The sequence below is a fragment of the Musca domestica genome, unplaced genomic scaffold, assembly GCF_030504385.1.
Source record: "Musca domestica strain aabys unplaced genomic scaffold, Musca_domestica.polishedcontigs.V.1.1 32, whole genome shotgun sequence".
Lineage (NCBI taxonomy): Eukaryota > Metazoa > Arthropoda > Insecta > Diptera > Muscidae > Musca > Musca domestica.
Window position 1 is genome coordinate 6,532,716 of NW_026712311.1, and position 14,184 is coordinate 6,546,899.

Consider the following 14,184-nt stretch of genomic DNA (forward strand, 5'->3'; position numbering starts at 1 on the left):
TATATGTAAAATGTCCCGCCAACGGAGTCAGAACCCATTATGACCTACAAATACCAATTTTTAGACAAATCCGTGGAAAAGTGTTGCAAAACTCATCAAAACACCAAATATCGGGAGGTACCCTTACATTGAGGCTATACGAAAACTAGGACTTATACATACAATATTCCTAAATGTACAAATTTTTAGACAAATCCGTGGACAAATGTTACAAAAATCATCAAAATACCAAATAACGGGAGGAACCCTTATTTTTTATACCCTCAGCCACATGACCATCATGAAATTGTTAAAAAAAATATTTTAGTGCACAAAAAGAGAAGGAATAATCAGATTTTATAAAATGTGACGTAAGGGTCCGAATGTCTTCAAATTAGACACATCACAATATTTTTTATTAACCCAAAGTTTGGTGTGAAGATGGAATATCCATGAAACTCATAAAGAGCGACATTGACATCCGATTCCGCTCTGACTTGGCGCATCTCAATATTTCTATCAACACAAGACCTGTTATAAAGAAGGTAGAAGTCGGACAATTCCTTCTGGTACTTCTCCTACTAAGGGTCAACATTTTGAATAACCAAAACGATTTTATATAAATATAATTTAAATATAATTTTATTTATATAAATATATATAATAAAATATCAGCTGTGTAAATGGAATATATCGGTTCACTCCTTCTGGTAACTCCCCCACAAATTGTCAAAATTTTGAATATGTATGAAGCTCATAAACCGTGAAATTAACATCTGACTCCATTCAGACTTGGCACATCTCAATATTTCCATTAACACAGTATTTGTTATGAAGGTGGTAGAGATCGGACCATTTTTTCTGGAACCTCCCCCACATAGGGTTCAAGATTTTGAAAAACAAAACGCTCAAAGAAAGCCAAATAAGCATCCAACTTTCTTCAAATTTCGCACATAAAAATAGTTTTGTTAACACAAGATCTTTTGTGAAGATGATATATATCTGCGAACCCCTTCTGGTAACTCAGGCACAAAGGGTCACTATTTTCAATACTTTTATCTGTCATAACATGCGAAACAAGTCAGCGATTCTTCACATATTCTATGTTTAAATATTTCTCTCAACCAGAAACCTAAGATGAATATGGAAATTATGATTTCGCATAAAATTGGATATAAATGTTCGATTTTCTTGTAAATTTGACCATACCAATATTTTTATCTGCATTAGAAGAAATATGAAAAGGGAATACTTTCGTCGACGTTATATGGTACATCACGCATATTTAACATTTTCTAAAAGTTAACACTTATCTCATATAAAGTGAAGGAAGTAGGCGATATAGTCCAAACCTGGCACTTCGCAATATTTGTATAATATTTATTTAGGTCCTATACGAAATGGATAATGTTGTCCCATTCTTTCGGAACCTAATCCATAGAGAGTCCACAATTTGTCATATTTCATTTGTCATATAATCATAACAGAAGTCAAAATATATTTAAATAATCAAACATTGGCTGAGGGTCGGCAACACCGACTGATACCTTTTAACTTGTTTTCGTAAGCTTCTATTTCGAATTTACAAAACACACCTCATGGTGAGACCCATTGTGCAAAAAGCAAGGACGTATTTTCTACACATCGGACAAATTTTACAGTCCTCCTATAGACATAAAGCTTTCTGTATAGAAGATCTTTTAAGAGGTCTTTTTGAGAAAGAGCACCATTTATGGAGAAAATAACTTCTGAGATCTTTTCTGTAACCAGAATAGCCTTTCAGTATTTAATGCACAATGACTACTTTGAAAAGTTTTTATAATTACCTTTTCTGCATATTTAAATAGTGGATCATTTAGAGGACGCCTATGGCCAAAAGACTTAAGAAGAGTGGTTTCATAAATTAAACCCCCCCTTTGAGAACTTCCATAGATAATAAGTTCTCAAAAAGATCATCTATAGCATTTCATAAGATAAAGCCTTTTTGGCCTTATCGCCTTTCAGTCGATTTTGCCGACCTTCAGCCAATGTTCGTTTATTTAAATATATTTTGACTTCTGTTATGAATATTCAAGGAATGTCATCTACAAATAGAAGGCCCTTGAGAGGTCTTTTACAATTATATGGCTTTTGAAAAAAAATATATAGAAGAAATCTTTTATATAAAATATATTTTTATGAGGTCTTCTAAAGGTACCCCTCAAATTATCCCAAAGACACATGGACGAAGCCACCCAACAATGCAATAAACACAAGAGCTTTTGGTTTTAATTCAATTTTATTTTCATTCTGACTTTCGCGCGTCTTCATGCAAAACATGTGTACAGACATGTCAAGCATTTGCGTAAAACTTCATACAAACATACATACGTTTTAAACGATACGATGTCCACCCACTGGTTTTAATGATAATCTCTTAAATTATGAGTTTTTAAATAATTTTTGGCATTGGTCTCTGCCACTGCCGAGCTGTCAGACTGCAGACATCTTTTTACCAACAGCAACAACCAAACCACGAGCAAGGATCCAGGCCATGTATCTACGTCCATTGAAAATGTTAACATCATAAATTTCTAAATGAGAAAACTGCAAAAAAAAAAAAAACATCTCCACCATTGCAATATGATCAGAATGTTTTGGCTGAGCAGACAAGTTGTAACCAGAAGCTGCGGTAGCCAGGCAGCAGCTGCAACTGTTTACCAAGAATTGTAGCGCCAAGTCACGATCTCTATGCAAAATTGTAAATATTTACAAGATCTGCGGTATTTGCTACATTTTTGTTTTTTCATAACACAATTTTTTGAAGTTTAACAGAAGAGATCAACAACAGCAGAATTTGCAGTGAAACAATAGCCCAAGGGCGGGGGAGATTTCTTAAGGGTTTTCTTAGGTTAGCCTAGGCTAGAAATTGGCTGAGGTTGCACATTGGTGTGGTGTGGTTGGGGATATCCATTCTGGCATTCAAATAACATCGATTATGTGTCTACTGTTTCTGCAAACGTGGATAATGTATCTTCATTGTCCATTAACCAGATAATGTATCTACATTATCAATATAACGTGGATAATGTATCTACATTATCTCAATAAATGTATAAGGTATCTAAATTATCTAGATAACGTGGATAATGTATCTACATTCTATAGATAAATGGATAATGGTTGTACTATATCTAAATAATGTGGATAATGTATCTACATTATCCAAATAAAGTGAATAATGTATCTACATTATTTAAATAAAGCGGATAATGTATCTAGACAACGTGAATAATGTATCTACATTATCCAAGTAACGCGGATAATGTATCTACATTATCCAAATGACGCGGATATTGTATCTACAATATCGAAATGGCGTGGATAATTTATCTACATTATTTAAATAAAGCGGATAATGTATCTACATTATTTAAATAAAGCGGATAATGTATCTACATTGTCTAGACAACGTGAATAATGTATCTACATTATCCAAATGACTTCGATAATGTATCTACATTATCCAAATGACGTGGATATTGTATCTGCAATATCCAAATGCTGGATAATTTATCTACATTATCCAAAGGAGGTGGAAAATGTATCTACATTATTTAAATAAAGCAGATAATGTATCTACATTATCTAGACGACGTGGATAAAGTATCTACATTGTCCAAATGACGTGGACAATGTTTCTACATTATCCAAATGATGTTGACAATGTCTCAACATTATCTACATAAAGTGGATAATGCATCTACATTATCTAGATGACATAGATAATGTTTATATATTATCTAGATAAATAGATAATGTATCTACATTATTCAAATGACATTGATAATGTATCTACATTATCCAAACGACGTGGATAATATATCTACTATATTTAAATAACGTGGATAACGTATCTACATTATTTAGCTAGCGTGGATAATGTATATACATAATCTAAATAAGGTGGATAATGCATCTACATGACCTAGATAACGTGGCTAATGCATCTACATGACCTACATGACATTGCTAACGTATCTACTGCATCTATATAACGTAAAAAATGCATTTATATTATCTAGATAGCGTTGTAGATACATTAACAAAGTCTAAATAAGGTGGATAATGTCTACGTTACCTAGATAGCGTAGCTAATGTTAACGACGACCTAGAAGGATAATGTATCTACGTTACCCTCATAGCCCTGATAAAATATCTGTGTTATCTAATTCGCTCGGATAACGTATCTGTACAATCTTTATAACCTATCTACGTAGATAATTTATTCGCATAACCATCTATGCTTCTGGGGCCATTCAACTTTTTTCCTTCCCAGCCCATTGTGCATTCATTTGGTTACTGCCAACTTAAAACCAACACATCCCAAGTCTCCCCAACAACAGTAACAACAACAACGAAAGCTCCTGTACACGAAGAATACTCCCACGAGAATTGAAATTATCGTGCGAAGTAGCCACAAGCAGTGCTCCTCATCATTCTGGCCGGCCTAAGCCGTCGATTAACGAGAAGGTGTTATAATGAGTGTTACTAACTGACTACAACAACGCAAGGTATTTAGTTTGGCAGCTGTCACTGGCATTGCTACTGCTGGCTTGCAGACTGGCTCCAGCGTTTTTTTCTTCTTCTTCCTTTCTTTCTTCTTGCAGAAATTGGCTTGTGGGCCCATTGTGAGGTGTTATAATGTGACATTGATTGCGATGCAAGTTGCGTGACCGCTCACCAAAAGCAGATCATTTAACTTTTACTTTCAAGTGCCAAATTTGACACTAAAAGGTAGTCAATTTTCCCAAAGCTCGAAGAGGAGAAATGCAATGAAACGATACAAAAAAAAAACCGTAGAGGGAGTGTGAGAAACGCTTGTGCCCGCCACAGGGTTTTCTTTTTTTTCCAACCCATCTCAGTGGGTTCTGATTGACAGGCTTGCGTTACGCTCTGCTCTAGTTTGTGATGTTTAACTTTAGCGTATGGCATCTTACGCCTGAGATCCAGAGAGTAACGGTGTTGATAATTTCTCAGGCGTATCTCGGTGAAAATGTTTGGCTGTCAGTGCCAGACGGGCGTGGGAACAATCAAAGTAAACCTTTTCTGGGTTAATCCCACAAATTCTCATTGCATTTGTTCGGGGCGTCCAAGTCCAAGATGGAAAAAAAAAACGCTTGGTTTTTGGAATTATTATGTTTTGCACGCTAACGGAAATCCGCATATGTTTGTTGTTGTTGCCATCGAAGCAGAAATGCCAAATCTCTACGATGATGTCAAACCCAACGAAAGGGAGGACATTCCCGGTGCATTTAAATGGGCATTAGTGACGTCTACAGCTGCCACAATGATGTGTAATCCTGTGGCGTAACACTAGATTTTTTTTGACAAGTCAAACGTCCAGACAGCAGCAGCTTCCACCTTGCCATGAGACTCAACAGGGCTTTGCAATAAAAAAAAAACAACCACAAATTCATGTTCTCCGAGTGATGTTCATTAGGTTGGCAAGCTTGTTGAGGTAACACTCTGGCTTTCAAGTACTGGATGCTTTGATTGCTGGAAATAATATTCCACCCCTGCTGTTAATGTTGATGAATAAACTTCAGGTTCCAGCGGAGGCATTGAAAAACCACCCCTGTTCGGCAGCAATCCCTACCCTCTGTTGCGAGCGTTTCTGACGATCAAGCCACCAATGGAATATATCGTCAATCAATGCAATGCCGTAAATAAAACAAAATTAAAATCCACTTTCGACCTATTAAACCTACGCGCAGAACATCAACTTACGGGGAAGGAAGGCAAGAGGGAGAGCAAAATTCCAGAATTCTGTGACGTCTGTGCTACTGTCACAACTAGGCAAGCATTTCCGTACTAGCTGCGTTGCGTATGGACTGACATGCCATTCACTTGAAGTTCCCCCTAATGCGAGTCGCCGTACAGCAGGCCGATTCTGCTCTCTCTCTCTCTCCCTGTCCGCTCGTCACACGGCAGGCCGAATGACGGATGTTGATTATTGCGCATGTAGTTTAGATTAATTGACATGGAGTCAACGACATGTCAATCAAATCGTTATAATTTCGCATGGCATAAAACTATTCGCATTGCTGCTAATGGTTTCCAAATGTTTTGAAAACTCTAATTGGGGTGGTGGCACCACAACTGCCTGACATGCCTTTCTCTCTCTCTCATGACAGAGAGGTTGGTGTTTAGGGTGGGGTGGCATGGGCATGGGCATGCACACTGCCGTGTAAATAAGGCCAGCAATCGTCCAATAATTACTAAATGCAATTATTTGCCAGCCAGCCAGCCAGCCTGCCCGTCCGTCTGACAGTCATTCATTTAGCTTACCCATTTATTGATCCATATCTCATCATCAGCATCCATTCCCATACTTGAGTGGTTAGTTTCAAGCACTTTTTGTGGTTAGCCACTGCTACCTCACTTGAAGGTTTTTTCTCTCTCCACTCCACTTTCAATGGTTCTCTGGAAATTTGATCACTTTTTTGCCAAATGTAGATTTTTTTAGAATTTGAAATTCCTATTGTTTTTGTGGGCTATTTCCACGAATATGTCAATGATATGTTTCGTTTCTTTAATGGGATTAATAAAATTAAGAGAATTTCGAAGGGAGATTTTAAAATTTTATTGCGAAGGTCAGGAATTTTTTAATAATATTAAATTACAGTTTTACATCTACGAAACCGAATTGAGGAAAATCACTTGAGTCCTTTGAATGTGAACTCCCTTATTCAAATTAATGCAGTTTTCCTTCATTTTATATATATGTAGAGGTATGAACTCTTGGGATATAAATATCCTTATTGGCAGTACTAAGAGTATTTTGCTGGATCTCACTTTGCACAGGAAATTTTGTATAAAAGAAGTTAGAAAGTTTTCGTCGGTATTCTGACAGATACATATCATCAGTTTTTGGAGAAAATATCAAAGGATTGGATTTATATACCCTCATAATAATTTTTAATCAATATAATTTCGGAATAATTTCGAATTTGAAGATCTTTATGATTTTTATTTGTTATATTCATGAGAGATATCGGAAACGAATTTCAAAGCTTACTAAAGTTATTATTTTTTATGTTTTTCCTTTGACAGATCCAGAAACAATTTTGGTATATATCAAATAATTAGGGCGGTTTTTAACATGCGTAGGTCAACTATACCAAAAGTATGGTAGTATAATTTGGGTTGGTTCTTTGGCTAGAGCTGGAATTCTGAAATTTGATATAGAGGCCACTGTTTGCATATAGCTTTGAGAGTAGAAAGTGGAGTGAATGATAGAACTTGAGTCCTGAAATTTTATATTGAGGTCACACTGTTATTGATTTTCAAAATATCCTTTAAAAAATCTACGTTTGTTGGTCTTTTGAACCTTGAAAGAATATTCTTTAAAAATCCAAGTTTGTTGGTCTTTTCGTCCTTGAAAGGATTTTCTTTAAAAACCCATTTTTGTTGGTCTATAAGCCCTTGGAAAATATTTTTTTTTAAAAATCCACGTTTATTCCACAATTTGTTCTCTTAAAATCCACCTTTAATGGCTACGATGGTCCTTGAAAGAATATTCCTTAAAAATCCACATTTAATGGCTCTGATAAATATATTTTTTAAAATCTACATTCTGTTGGTCCTTGAAAAAAATTTCTATAAAAAATCAATGCTTGTTTGTCATTGAAGAAATATTCCATTTAAAGTCAACTCCACTAGCCCTGAAAGCCCTCGGAAAGAAATATTAAGGAAATACACTTTTATAGCTCTAAAAGTTCTTGTAAAAATCCACAACTATGGCTCTTACGGTCCTTGGAGGAAAATCTGTAAAAAAGCCAGGGCCAAGTCCTTTGTAGGAAATTTTTGAATTTCCTTAAAGTCATTAATGAGCTTCAAAATACTCACGAGCATGACTTTTATAGACTGTAAGGGGAAATATATTAAAAAAATTGTGCTTATAAGTTGAAGGTACAAGGAAGACTGTGGAATAAATCTTAAAAAAAATTTGAATTCGATTCGTTTTATGTAAGAAATATGTATAACATTTTTTTTTCGAAATTTATGAACTTTTTTTAGGAGAGCTACCGATATTTAGATGTAGAAACTTTATAAACAAACGGAGATTGAAGGGTGTTTATTGTTCAAAGTGATGCTTTTTGTGGGAACAGGAATGAGTGGAACAATATTGCCCACTTTCGATCCTGTCCTATGTCTTATCTAAATATTATTGAAAAATATTTTTATATTTTTTATTGGAGAACTTTTGAAAAATCTGTGCCGATATGTTCGATTTTCACACCAGCTCTAAAATAGACTATTGGGATTTACGATGTTTGACAAAAAACGAACATCGATTGCGATATGGCACTCTGCAACAACAATATTTGGGGAAATATATCAAATACAGCTCAGAAATACATTTGCTAAATTTTATCGAGATTGGTTCAGATTTGGATATAACTCCCATATATAACTTCGTCCGATTTACCTTTTATTGTGCACCAAACGTCTAAATGGGACGGAATTTGGCACTTGCGACCGAATTGAGTCTAGAAGCTAGTATGTCAAATTTGGTAAAGATCGGTTCAGATATAGCTATAGCTTCCATATATATTATTTATCCGATTTGTTATATTTGTTACCCACAACCGTAATATGCACTCCGTAACAACGATATTCAGGGAAATTTATCAAATACAGCTCAGAAATATCTTTGCTAAATTTTATCGAGATCGGTTCAGATTTGGATATTGCTCCCATATATATTTTTATCCGATTTCAAATTAATTGTGCACCAAATGGGCAATACAAGTCCAAATTTAAAAGATACAAATGCTTCGGCATATTTAGTTCTTTGAACTTGAAATTATAATTATAATCAAAGCGTGTATGATTGAATTCACCCATAAAAACTTTTAATTGTTATGTGGAGCTCTACTAAATTAGCAAAGTGGTGTAGGGTATCATAAAGTCGGCCCCGCCCGACTTTAAGACTTTTTTACTGGTTTTTACTTTTTTTAAAAAGCAAAAAATGTCGGAAATTGCATCAAATTTTAGAATAAGTTTAGATTTGTTCGAATTGATCACCATTGGCACGAATTATGGCCTTCAATCGGCCAATGAAACCGTCACACGCTGCCCGAATATTGCTCTGCGGTATTTTGGTCCATTCCTGGCGAAGAGCATCCTTGAGGTGATCGACATTTTGGTATTATTTAGTGCCAACCTTGCTTTCCAAAATACTCCAGACACAATAGTCCAACGGATTGGTATCCGAAGATTTTGGTGGCCATTTTGCGCTGGAAATGAAGCGAGAAACCTAATTTTGTATCCATTCTTGGGTGGCGCGTGCTGAGTGCGAGTCCTTGTGGAATGTCGAAGGTCTGCGGCCAAAATGTTTGCGTTCCCAAGCTTTAATACACCCTCCAGAATATTTTCCGATAATATTCGGCATTGATTCTGATGACACGGTTGATTAATACGAGCGGAGAGCGACCATCTTTGTTATGGGGGCTCACACCATCACCATGGCCGGCGCTTGAGTTCTGGTGGCCAACCGAAGGTGCACATTTTCAGCTGACCTCTTTGCCATTAAACGAATGTTTTCTCATCGGAGAAAACCAAATTAGGCAGTTCACCACTTTCGGCCAAGCGAAGCAACTTTTTAGTTCTTTTTAGTCCATTTTCCTTTTTGTTGCGGTGTAAGTTCTTGCACTTTTTGGAATTTCAATGGCTTTACCCCGAGCTCATTTTTCAATATTTGGCAAATGGAATATTGCGATATCTTCAGCTCACGATCCATTTTTCGGTCACTGCGTCGCGGGTTTCGATCAAGTAGCTTCTTTACTTTTCGAACCATTTCTGCTGATGTTGCTTTTTTTTCCGTCCACTTCCCTGACTTCGGGCCACGCTACAAGTATCACGGTAACGAGCGATCGTACGAGACTCAAAAGATTTATTTACATTCAAATGCTGTAGTGCTCTAACGATAGCCACTTGTGGTTTTCCATTCTCACTTTTACCCTTGAATTCCCTCATGAATATTTTTTTTTCTGGAAAATTCTCACCAAAATTCTTTTATAGGCTTGTAAACAATATAATGAGCTGTCTCTGGAATAATTTTAACAGCTGTCGGACGAGTGGCTTAGAAATGGCAGCTGTCTGAAATTGGTTGCAGTTTTTTTCATCTCACCCTGTATAAAATAATTTTTATTCTTGGACTCATCTATCTTCATCGCTGCGGTCGAAGCATATGCGGGGAACACTAATACACGTTTAAATGCACATTTTTGGAGCAACTCTCCGAATATTTCCATACCATCAAGGGAAGGAAAAAAATATTTACAGGGTTGCCCATATTCGACGGACCCACCTGGCAACGCCATAACTTTTGACAGAGATGTCGCATCGCTTAAGGACATACCGCGTTTGAAGCGTCTGTCCAAGCAGATTTTTACCATGAACCAATACACGCCATGCCAGCGCTCTGAAATAGTTGAAATTTACATTCAACAGAAGAAGTCAATTGTGAAAAAAAAATGTCAGAAGTGCGCCTTCTAAGAACACCATTAAGCGTTTGACTGGTAAGGCTCTTTCTAATCCGAAGAGGCCATATAAAAGTCGACCAAGGCGATTGGCCGAGAATATCGCTGCCGTACGAGCCAGTGTTGAGAGGTCCCCAAGAACATCCCAAAAACACCGTTCTCAGCAGTTGGGCATGGCTCGGTCCACTTTACAACGGATTATTCGCATTGATTTGCATTTGTTACCGTACAACATTCAATTGACGCAAAGAATGTTGCCTGCGGACAAGCCTCGTCGATTAGAATGGGCCCAAAGGTCCGTCGAATATGGACAACTCTGTATACCGGAGCGCCAGGCAGTATGACCTAAATCTTGTGATTGGAGGGCAACAAATTCGCAATTCAGAACAGATTGAATATCTGGGCGTTATTTTGCATAGCAGCTTTGAATTTATTAGGCTGGGTGAGATGAAAAAACACTCGTCCGACAGCTGTTAAAAGTATTGTAAAAGGCGTTATTACATCTCGGAGAGTTTCAGATGTATTTTTATAGAAGGCTATCCTTAAAAAGTCTCTTAATTATAGTGGGCCCTGCCAAACTTGTAACTTAGAAGACCTCTACAAGGGTTTGTTTTTAACATATATTAAATTGTTGAAACCTTTTTTGAGTATTTAAGATTTTTGGGTTGTTGGAAGGTTTGGCATTTGGTCTTTAACAATGATTTTTAGTCCTTAAAACACTTCCTACTTCCAACACTAGTTATTTACAAGGATCTGCATATATCTCCGTTGTTAAAAAACTTCCGTTAAATAAATTCCACAATTAATTTGGCATGTGTTGAATGTCACAGCTTTTACATTAATCCTCACTTATATGTAACAGAAAAAAAATAAAGGAAAATCACACATCCTCCTTTGCACCCCATGCGGAAAGCCATAAAAGTCCTTGTTAAACAATTCCCACTAACTATAGTGGCTTAGTATCTAATTGATTATTATGAGACGCATACAAATTTGGGCTGATTATAACATATTAAAAATAATAAACACTCCAACACGCAACAAGGGCTTATGACGATCTCTTATCCACCACCACCATCATCATAGTATGTGGAAGCAATGAGTGAAAGTGAGAAAAAAATATATAATTCACACTTTCCAAACACCCTTCTTTCAATATTATCAGCATCATTGAAATTCATGATAGCCACGTAGCACATCAGCACAGGATTTGGATTTAGTTACGCATCCTTAATGGAAACGAAGTGCGAATTTATTGAATCCCAGCAGCAACGCAATTCGATTAAAGCCAGCCGCCGGAGAGCATCCATCTATCGTGTCACCACACGAACAGCCGTTATAATAAACGAAACGAATTTCGAACATTGAGAACCATGTAGCCGAAGGATGCCCTCCTCAATGATGATAGTGGTGATGATAGTTACTAAGGCCGGCTGTAACATGAAATTTCCCCCATGGAAAATAAGAGGCAGCTTTGCTTAAAATATTCAACGTTTTTTTGGAATTCGTCACGATGACGTCACGCCAGTTAATCGATTATTCAGACAAAATGTATCCATCCTGGGCGAAAAAGTGAACGAGTGTAGAAAGCGAAAATAACAAACTTAGGCTTTGTATTTCATTGCTATCTGAATTTTGGGTGGTTATTTCAAGTGTCCATAAATTTAAATGTGTAAACAACAGTTTTGACATATTGTGGTCGCTCTTCAAATATGGTTAAGTTAAGGTTTATGGGTGGTGGTTGCCAGGAGGACGAGGACAACAGGGGAAGTTCTAATGTTAGTTTTTTCGCTGGCAGTGATGATTGCCCTAAAGGATGATATGCGTTTTCAAAAATGTGTGATGTTTTAGGAGGGGGTTTGAAATCAATACAAAAACACATGTTCTTGTTCTCAGACTTAAAACAAGTTCGGTATGAGGTTTCTTACAATGTCAACAAGAAATATATATTATTTCTACATATAATTGAGAACTACTCAAATATACAGGGTGAGATGAAAAAACTGCAACCAATTTCAGATTGCTGTCATTTCTGAGCCACTCGTCCGAAAGCTTTTAAAATTATTCCAGTGACTGCTCATTATATTGTTTACAAGCGTACAAAAGCATTTTGTTGAGAATTTTCCAGAAAAAAAGTTATTCGTGATGGAACTCAGGCGGGATAGCGTGATTTCTTTATATTTGACTGGAAAACCACAAGTGGCTATGGTTAGAAAACTCCAGCATTTAAATGTGAATAAATCGTTTGTGTCTCGTACCATCGCTTGTTACCGTTATACTGGTAGCGTAGCCCGACGTCAAGGAAGTGGACGGAAGAAAATAGCAATATCAGCAGAAATGGTTCGAAAAATGGCTCGTCAGTTGAATATATCGCAATATTCCATTCGGCAAATATTAAACATGTAAAAAAGCTGTAAGTTCGACCGAGCCGAGCTTTGAATACCCTCCACCAATTGGAACGAATTTTGGCAATTCTCAAAAACAATAAAATCCATTAAAAATTCTGTTAAAATCTTAAAAATACCGAATGTAGCTATTATATTAGGGTCTATACGACGACATGAACCTGCGTAGGTAACATTTGCCATAAGCCATTACAATATTCAAATGCGAAACTTAAAAAGAAATCGGTTATAATGTCGATAAAATCAAAATCGGGAGGAACCGTTATATGGGGACTATGCGAAGACGTGGACCTGTACAGGCAATTTTCTGTTGTAGGCTGTAGTATCCATTACGAACTTCAAATACCAAATTTGAAACTATTCTGGTGCAAAATGTCCCTTAAATCATTAAAATACCGAATATCGGGAGGTACCGTTATATGGGGGTTTTACGAAGAGGTGGACCTTCACAGACAATTTTCTGTTGTAGGCTGTAGTATCCATTACGAACTTTAAATACCAAATTTTAAATAATTCCGGTGAATAAATTCGCTAAAATCACCAAAATCCCGACTATCGGGAGGTACCGTTATATGGGGGCTATACCCAAACGTGGACATACATAGCCCATTTTCAATACCAAAAGTCGTGCAGACATAAGATACATTTGAGCAAAATTTTATCAATATACTTCAATTCGTTCGGCAGCTAGAGTGATTTCCAAAGACTGACGGACGGATAGACGGACATCGCTAAATCGACATAGAATTTTATGCTGAGGGGTCTAAAATGTGTATTTCGAGGTGTTGTAAATGGAATGACAAACTTAATATACCCTTCATACTGAAATGGAGGAGAGTTGTTTCGCTTGGTCGAAAGTGGTGTAATGCCGAATTTGGTTTTCTCCGATGAGAAAACATTCGTTGTCCAGCAATTTGTAAACAAACAAAATTATCATGTTTATCTGCCAAAGAGGTCAGCTGAAAATGTGCACCTTCGGTTGGCCACCAGAACTCAAGCGCCAGCCATGGTGATGGTGTGGGCCACCATAACAGCCGTTGGTCGCTCTCCGCTCGTATTAATCGACCGTGGCATCGGAATAAGTGCCGAATATTATCGCCAAAATATTCTGGTGGATGTATTAAAGCCTTGGGAACGCAAACATTTTGCCTGTGGACCTTGGACATTTCAACAGGACTCAGCACCATCCTGAGTGCGACCCAAGATTGGTTAAAAAATGAAGTTCCTCGCTTCATTTCAAGCTCACAATGGCCACCAAAATCCAAATACCA